Source organism: Tamandua tetradactyla, assembly GCF_023851605.1.
Source record: "Tamandua tetradactyla isolate mTamTet1 chromosome 15 unlocalized genomic scaffold, mTamTet1.pri SUPER_15_unloc_2, whole genome shotgun sequence".
In the NCBI taxonomy this organism is placed as follows: Eukaryota; Metazoa; Chordata; class Mammalia; order Pilosa; family Myrmecophagidae; genus Tamandua; species Tamandua tetradactyla.
Genome location: NW_027518245.1, coordinates 789284 through 798172, shown reverse-complemented (window position 1 = coordinate 798172; position 8889 = coordinate 789284). Strand labels below are relative to the sequence as shown.

The 8889-nt window shown below is 36.5% G+C and overlaps 1 pseudogene; it reads right to left on the bottom strand.

Moving 5' to 3' along the window:
• Window positions 1-631: 631 nt before the first annotated feature.
• LOC143672777 (ribosomal protein uL24-like pseudogene) lies at window positions 632-2325 on the bottom strand (annotated as a pseudogene).
• Between the last annotated feature and the right edge of the window lie 6564 nt (window positions 2326-8889).

The window sequence follows — 8889 nt, the reverse complement described above, 5'->3', positions numbered from 1 at the left end:
TGAAATTTTCAGCCTTCAAATGTAACTGATGATTGCTTGACTACCCAAGTCATATCTGGAGATTTCTCTCAAGGGTTCTACTGGGGAAAATTGGGAAGGCTTTTCTTGGCATTCTATTACACAACTTAGCAATGACAAATGCATTGCCTGGATTTCAATGTCAGGTCTATTCCTTCTTAGATGAGTCATATTGGTCAATTTTCTTATCCTCTCTATCCTTCCATTCACTCTTCAGAAAGAGGGATTGATGGTAACATCAATTTCCTTTGGGAAACTCTGTAGTCCCTGACAGCTTTTGGATTCTCATAAAAGTTCCAAAGTATTACATTTTATTTGCTCCACAAATCTCTGCACTAATTTTAAAAATTATATTGTAGGGTACTTCTTTTGGTTTGCTAAAGCTGCCAAAACACAATATACCAGAAGTGGATTGGCTGTTTTTTTTTAGGAAACATTTCCAATTTTTACTCAAAAATTATTAATCATAACTTCAAAAGTAGATTTATGCAGGCACATATCAATAACAAAACAAGATAGAAATGAAATGTTCTAGAAACATCTTGAAAAGTTCCAGAGGAACACAAAGCTAGGCCAAAATATACAATGAAATCATCATATACAACATTCATTCTTACATTTTCTCAATAAGTTCTTCCTTATATTTGCCTTTCTCTTTTTCAACTTGGCAAGATTTGGCTTTGCATTCAAGAATTTCTTTTACTATCTTTATCCAGTTTAACATGGTGATAATCCCTTTGCTTGGGTGAACGCCCACACCAACAGTTGTGTCATTAGCCTTTTCATGTTGCACCCTCTCAATGTAAATGACATACTTCTTTCTGTACACCTGAACTACCTAGACAATTTGCTGAACTTTGTTGTGTCCTCGAACCACCTGGACCTCGTTGTTCTTGTGGATTGGTATGGAACAAACATCATATTTCTGCCTCAGCTCTTTGGAGAGTGGGGAGGACATGATCTTCCTATCTATGTGTGAAGTAGCATTGAAGTGACATTTGTGGTTCTTGCTGCAGTCAGAGGTCACAAAGGGTTGAACTTAATGGTGACAGTCTAGTGGTAGGCAAAGTAATTCCATGCATGTGCAGGGCCAGAAGTTTGGGTTGGCTTTTATAAAGGGGATTTATTAAGTTACAAATTTATAGTGCTAAGACCATGAAAATGTACAACTTGAAGGCATCAACAAACTGTTACCTGGACTTTGATGAAAGGCTGCTGGCATCTGGAACACCTCTGTCAGCTAAGAAGGTATCTGTCATTTGCTCCCAGGTTGCGTTGCTGTTAGCTTCTGATTCCAGTGGCTTTCCCTCTGAGTCCTTGGATCCTTGCTAGCTTCTCTGGGGACACATCTTTGAGACCTGCAGGTCTTCTCTCTGGGGCATCTCTCTCCCTCCATGTCCTTCATTTGGTTTCACCTTTTTGCTCTCTGTGTTGGTTCTCCAAGCATCTGTCTGAGCTGTCTCCAAAATATTTTTCCCCTAAATAACTCCAGTAAGCTAATTAAGACCCACCTTTAGTGGGCCAGGTAACATCCTCATGGAAACAACCTAATCAAAAGTTCCCACCCACAATAGGACTGCATTCACAAGATTGGATAGGAGGAACATGGTTTTTCTGAGGTACATATCAGTTTCAAGCCACCAGAGCAGTTAAAATTTTGACTTGTTTTTCGTTCAGTTTAGTATCTATTTTTATTTTTTACTTAGGGACTTTAAAAACACCTTCTTTGATGTCTTCTCTGAGAACTGTATTTTAATGTTTTAGTTTTGGTCATTGCAGAATGGAAATGATGATGACTGATGAGAATTTACTCAGCCAAATATTCATTTGATGTTGACCTCTTTTTCCCACCCCAGTTCAAAGCTACAGTCTGCCATCCTCACTCTGCAGGCATCCTTATTTAATTATGTTTCCCTCTAGAGGTGTTGACTGATGAAAAACTTGCATACGGTGGATCAGTGTGGGGCTGGAGAAAAGCAGGATAAAATTAGAAAGTAATTAACAGAGTGAAGAACACCCAAATAAATGTAAAGAGAACTGAACTTTTCTAAGAAAAAAATCCCATGGCCAAGACCATTGAGTAGATAGATCTGTCCTCCTTCCTCCAGCCCAACCCCCACTTTTCCCTCTGGCACAGTCTGTATGCCTGCTTCTTCCATATATTGATGTTGAATCTACATCTTTATAAGGTAAGAAGAGCATAGCACTCCTTCCCCTAGTCTCTGCCATTCCATTGGTACCATCAAAATCTTTTGCTAAACACTCAAATGTCCCTTGTTCTCTACCCAGCCCCAATGCATAGCCCATGATCCCAATATGATCAGAATGATGAATTTGGGAAGGATTATTCAATGCCTTTCTCCAGGAAAATCTTTGGAGAAAAGGAGGAAGGACTGTCTGTTGGATACTTCACATCCCTGACATCTCAATCTGCAGCAAGAAAAATGCCCCTTCTCTTCAATTTATTCCTTAGATTGAGGCATTCCATCCCCTAACCATCTGTCCACCCTGCTACAAGCCTATTGGGTAAAATCAAAGCCTGCATCCTGGCAGCTTCTAATAGCAGCAATTAAATGCCACAGTGGTATCTGGGACTATAACATTAAAAAAAAAATTCCCTCCCTACCAGATGGTACAATATTCTTGAGATGAAACATGCTTTCTTTCAGCCAAGATGCTGGTCAAAAGAACATTTTTAGACTTTTAAATATTGCCAACCAAAGTGTGCCTTTTAGAGAGTTTTCATGCCTATAATTATGACCAATACCCTCATAAATACACATTCTGAGTATATGTAGTTTGCCTCTTCTGTAAACATAGCCCCATGTCAGACAAACTCCCCTCATCTTCCAAGAAATACTTTGGCAATGTAGCCCATTCCCCTTTACAATCCCTTCATTATTCACTCATGGACCATTGCTGAGACCAGTTCAGCATGAGGGGTCAAGGAAAGCACCCCAAATCTGAAAAATAAAAACACTCATATGGAAAGCCTTTTAAGATGATAGCAGTGGACTCATGTTTCAAAGGACAAGAGCTCTGAGCACTTGCTCAGCACTGTATTTATTTTCTCAATACAGCAAGGAGTGCACAGAAATAAATTTTTGCTTGTGTTTATTCTTGAACAGTACATGCAGACAGAGAGAGTGCCTGTTCCTTCATTATCAGGGTAATGATTATGGGATAAAGAGCATGATTTTGCTCTGTCTTTACTGGAGTGATAGCCAAGTGGATGTTTCTCAACTTTGGCTAACTTTAGTGTTCTAAAGATAACATTCCATCATAAATCACAGGTCTCCGTGCTGTGAATCTGCAGATGTTTTTCAAAGCTGGTGCTTTAACTTCTTCTCTTATTTTTCCCTTCATTTCTCTGTTTTTGAAGGATCAGGCTAGGGACCAAGAGGAGCTTCCTGGGACTTAGATATCTTCATCACAGTACACCACCTTCCAGGAGGACAGCAAGTCCTCCCAGCTAGAGTGCACATTTTAACTGTTTATTACCAAGGTCATGCAATAACAACATCAGTTGCATGCAATGACAACATCAGGTGAGTGGAATAGACTCCACAAATGTATTTTCCCCTTACATTCAGCCTTTAGAATCTGATTTGTTCACCATGTAAGCCATGGTTATTTGGGAAGATAAATTTAGTTTATAGATTTTTTTATATGTAAATACAGGACAAAGTAATTAAATATTTTTATACAGACTTAAAAGAATTTAGGTATTTACGCGATTTGAACATCCTTTAGCCAGTACAACAAGAGTATATATTAAGAACAGATCCACTTACATTAATATTATTTTAGATTAATAGATTAAGCCGCCTGGTTTTGGGCAAAAAAAGAGACATTTTCCAGCCAGTACAACATTTATAAAATATAAAAGAAATATTACCCAGATTTGCATAATTTGGGGCACCCAGTACAATACATTAAGAGATATACAGACACATTATCCAGCTGGTACAGTATTTCTATACTAGCTACCCTGGTCTAAGGAGGGATTGCATGACTTTTACTGCCTCATTTATTTTTGTAAAGCATTTTCAATAGAATTTTAATTATCAGGGATACATTTATATATTTTATGTGCATAACAGCATAAGTTCTTCCTTGAGCAGTTGTCAGATTTAGCTCAGTCCAGTTCTGTTTAATGGTCGATGCTATTGGTCATGGAAGATGTTCAGCTGCATTATTTGGGAATTCAGCACATATTCAGCCATGAGAGATATCATGCACTCAGGCATAGGTATGAGCCCATGATGTCAGACTATTAGTCATTTCTCCAGCAATCATCCAGTTTGATTGTGAACACTGTAGCATACCTAATCATGAAGAAAAAGTTGATTAGTAGGCAATATTTTTAATTCATTCTTTTTAGCATTGGTCATTACCAATGTAATATTATTTCCTTCTGCTTTTTTTCAATGGCTCTTGGCCTGTCCTGACTGTGTTTCTTTATTCAGACTTTGGAGCTAATTTTGATATCAATGGGGCCAAATCCTGCATGATTTGTTATGTTAGGAGCATGATTTAGCTTTTCCCAGTCTCCTTTTAATAAAGAATGATTATTAATTGCTCTTAAAATGAAAACCATTGTTACTTTGAATTTGTAAAGGGGATTTGTAATAATATTTCAGATTTTACAAACATTTCTTTGGGTGACACCTTGGTCTACATAGGCAACAAGCACTTTAGACTAAGTATAATTGATTTGCCTTATTTGAACAAGGAGTGTTTCTTTTGCCAATTCCCCTGTTATTATTTTCAGTATTATTTGTAAAGCATCTTTTTTTACAAATTTCACACTGATTTTAAATGTGAAGTAAAATAGAAAAAGGTAAATCAATCCCTTTGGCTTGTGCCCACTTGTACACAGCATGTGCACCTAAGTGTCCAGGTTGCTGTTGCACCCATTGTGCAAGAGCAGAGTCTTTTTCAATCATAATATTCACAGCAATCTTTGCCAAGGCATCTGCAGTAGCATTATACTCATGTTCAGGTGAAATTAGGGTCAATTAGGCATCCTCATGAAAAACAGACACATTAGCGTATTGAAAATTTTCACATATTTTCTTTTCCATAATGTTTTTTTCCCATAATTTCCTTCCATGTATTTCTCAATTATTCTATTTCCAGATAAGCATTTAAGTAGTTAATCCATTAGCCACTGTATATGAATCAATAAGTTTTTTTTCAAACTGTGTGATTTATTTCTCTTACATAGCCAAGGACATGATAAAGTTTACATAAGAAATTATTTTGATAAAATACAGAGTCTCTGCTTTTTTTTTTTTTTTTTTTTTTTTTTTAAAGAGAGAGGGAGGAAGGGAAGGAAAGACAGAGAGAAGGAAGGAAGGGAGGAAGAAAGGGAAACATCTTTAAACATTTTCTTGTTTTATTATATTTTGTTTGTTTGTTTGTTTTTTACATGGGCTGGGGCCGGGAATCGAACCGGGGTCCTCCGGCATGGCAGGCAAGCACTCTTGCCCGCTGAGCCACCGCGGCCCGCCCGAGTCTCTGCTTTTTACAATGATTTCTTAGAAAAGACTTTCATAACTTTTCACTAGAACAGGCTAGCAGTCCAAGAAAACCTTGTCACTTTAACAGAGAGAAAACTAAGCTTTATCTTTGCATCACTCTATTAATTGATATTAAAATTTAAAAAAAATTTATAGATAGACCCATTAAATCTTTCTTGACTTTGACCATACTTTCCATTTTCACAAACCTTCAGCAACTTACTATATCTATTTAGGCTTTGCCTTACATTTTCCTCATTCTGTAACAGCTATTCATTTTATTTTATGACAAAACTACTCTCTTTTTCTTTCCTTTTTTTTAATTTTATTTTTTTTGCTTGGGCAGGCACTGGAAATCAAACTTGGGTCTCCAGCAAGGCAGCAAGAACTCTCCTTGCTGAGTCAGCATGGCCTACCCTACTTTCTTTTTCTTATTAATAAAAACACATCTTTATGTCCTTCATAGTTAAGTCATTACTTCAAACAATCATTTCACCACATACAATTAACATCAAAATCAAAATTGTTAGAATAATGTTAAATACTTAAAGTATTTAGTGAATGCATGTATGAAACATCAATATACAATTTAAAAAAATATTTTTATTGACAAATCTTCACAAACATACAGTCCATACATGGTATACAAGCAATGGCTCACAGTATCATGACATAGTTGTGCATTCTTCACCATAATCACTTTTTTATGAAACATAACCACATATAAACACAAGCATTCTTACCATATAATCATTCAATTCTTGTTATATAATCAACTCACAAAATCATCATATTGTTGTATATTCATCATCATGATCATTTTTCAGAACATTTGCATCAATTCAGAAAAAGAAATAATAAGAAAACAGAAAAAAACTCATACACACCATACCTCTTACCCCTTCTTATCACTGATCACTAGCATTTCAATCTATTAAATTTATTTTAACATTTGTTCCCCCTATTATTTATTTATTTTAACCCATATGTTCTACTTGTCTGTCAACAAGGTAGATAAAAGAAGCATCAGACACAAAGTTTTCACAACCACACAGTTACATTGTGAAAGCTATATCATTATACAATCATCTTCAAGAAACATGGCTACTGGAGCACAGCTCTACATTTTCAGGCAGTTCTCTCTAGCCTCTCCATTACACCTTAACTAAACAGGTGATATCAATTTAATGTCTAAGAATAATCTCCAGGAAAACCTCTCAAATCTGTATGAAATCTTTCAGCCATTGACACTTTATTTTGTCTCATTTCAGTCTTTCCCCTTTTTATCGAGAAGGTTTTCCAAATCCCTTAATGTTGAGTCCCAGCTAATTCTAGGATTTCTGTCCCACATTGCCAGTAAGGTCCACACCTCTGGGAGTCATATCCCATGTAGAGATGGGGAGGGCAGTGAGTTTGCTTGTCATGTTGGCTGAGAGAGAAAGACCACATTTGAGCAACATAAAAGGTTCTCTTGGTGGCGACCCTTAGGTCTAAATTTAAGTAGGCTTAGCCTATCCTTTGCAGGGTTAAGTCTTTGTTTTTTTTCTCTTTTATAAAAGGGATTTATTAAGTTACAAATTTATATTTCTAAGGCCTTAAAAATACCCAAACTAAGGCATCCAGAGAAAGATATCTTGACTCTGAAGAAAGGCCAAATGGCATCCAGGATTTCTCTGTCACCTGGGAAGGCATGTGGTGGGCATCTGAGGTCCTTGCTTCCTGCTTCATTACTTTGTGCTTCTGATTCCATTGCCCTGCTCTCTAGACATCTGTGGGCCCTTGTTTAGCTTCTCCAGGGCAAAAGTCTGGATTCTGGTTTGCTTAATATCTCGTGGAAATGCACATGGCAACATCTGCTGGGCAAGTCTCTCGGTTTGTGGTTTCAAATGGCTCTCGCAGATCTTGTGGGTCCTTTTGACATTTTTCTCTGCATCTCTAAGTATTTGTGGTTCTTTCCACCCTGAACTGTCTCTCTCCATGAGCTTTTTTTTTAAAAAAAAACTTTCTGATAAAACAAATCAACATGCAATATGAATATTCTTTTTTCCATCACATAGTTGCATATTCATCATCATGATCATGTCTTAGAACATTGGCATCAATTCAGAAAAAGAAATAAAGACAAAACAAAAAAAAATCCACACATACTATACCCATTACCCTTCTTTTACATTGATCACTAGCATTTCAATCGACCCAATTTATCTTAACATTTGTTCCCCCTATTATTTATTCATTTATTTACTAATTTTTTTGATGGAATTTTTTTTATTAATTAACGGAAAAAAAGAAATTAACCCAATATTTAGAAATCATACCATTCTACATATGCAATCAGTAATTCTTAACATCATCATATAGATGCATGATCATCGTTTCTTAGTACATTTGCATCGGTTTAGAAGAACTAGCAACACAACCGAAAAAGATATAGAATGTTAATATAGAGAAAAAATGAAAGTAATAATAGTAAAAAAAAAAAAAAGAAAAAACAAAACAAAAACCTATAGCTCAGATGCAGCTTCATTCAGTGTTTTAACATGATTACTTTACAATTAGGTATTATTGTGCTGTCCATTTTTGAGTTTTTGTATCTAGTCCTGTTGCACAGTCTGTATCCCTTCAGCTCCAATTACCCATTATCTTACCCTGTTTCTAACTCCTGCTGGACTCTGTTACCAATGACATATTCCAAGTTTATTCTCGAATGTCGATTCACATCATTGGGACCATACAGTATTTGTCTTTTAGTTTTTGGCTAGACTCACTCAGCATAATGTTCTCTAGGTCCATTCATGTTATTACATGCTTCATAAGTTCATCCTGTCTTAAAGCTGCATAATATTCCATCGTATGTATATACCACAGTTTGTTTAGCCACTCGTCTGTTGATGGACATTTTGGCTGTTTCCATCTCTTTGCAATTGTAAATAACGCTGCTATAAACATTGGTGTGCAAATGTCCGTTTGAGTTTTTGCCCTTAATTCCTATGAGTAGATTCCCAGCAATGGTATTGCTGGGTCGTATGGCATTTCTATATTCAGCTTTTTGAGGAACCGCCAAACTGCCTTCCACAGTGGTTGCACCATTTGACATTCCCACCAACAGTGGATAAGTGTGCCTCTTTCTCCACATCCTCTCCAGCACTTGTCATTTTCTGTTTTGTTGATAATGGCCATTCTGGTGGGTGTGAGATGATATCTCATTGTGGTTTTGATTTGCATTTCTCTAATGGCCAGGGACATTGAGCATCTCTTCATGTGCCTTTTGGCCATTTGTATTTCCTCTTCTGAGAGGTGTCTCTTCAAGTCTTTTTCCCAGTTTGTAATTGGGTTGGTAGGTTTT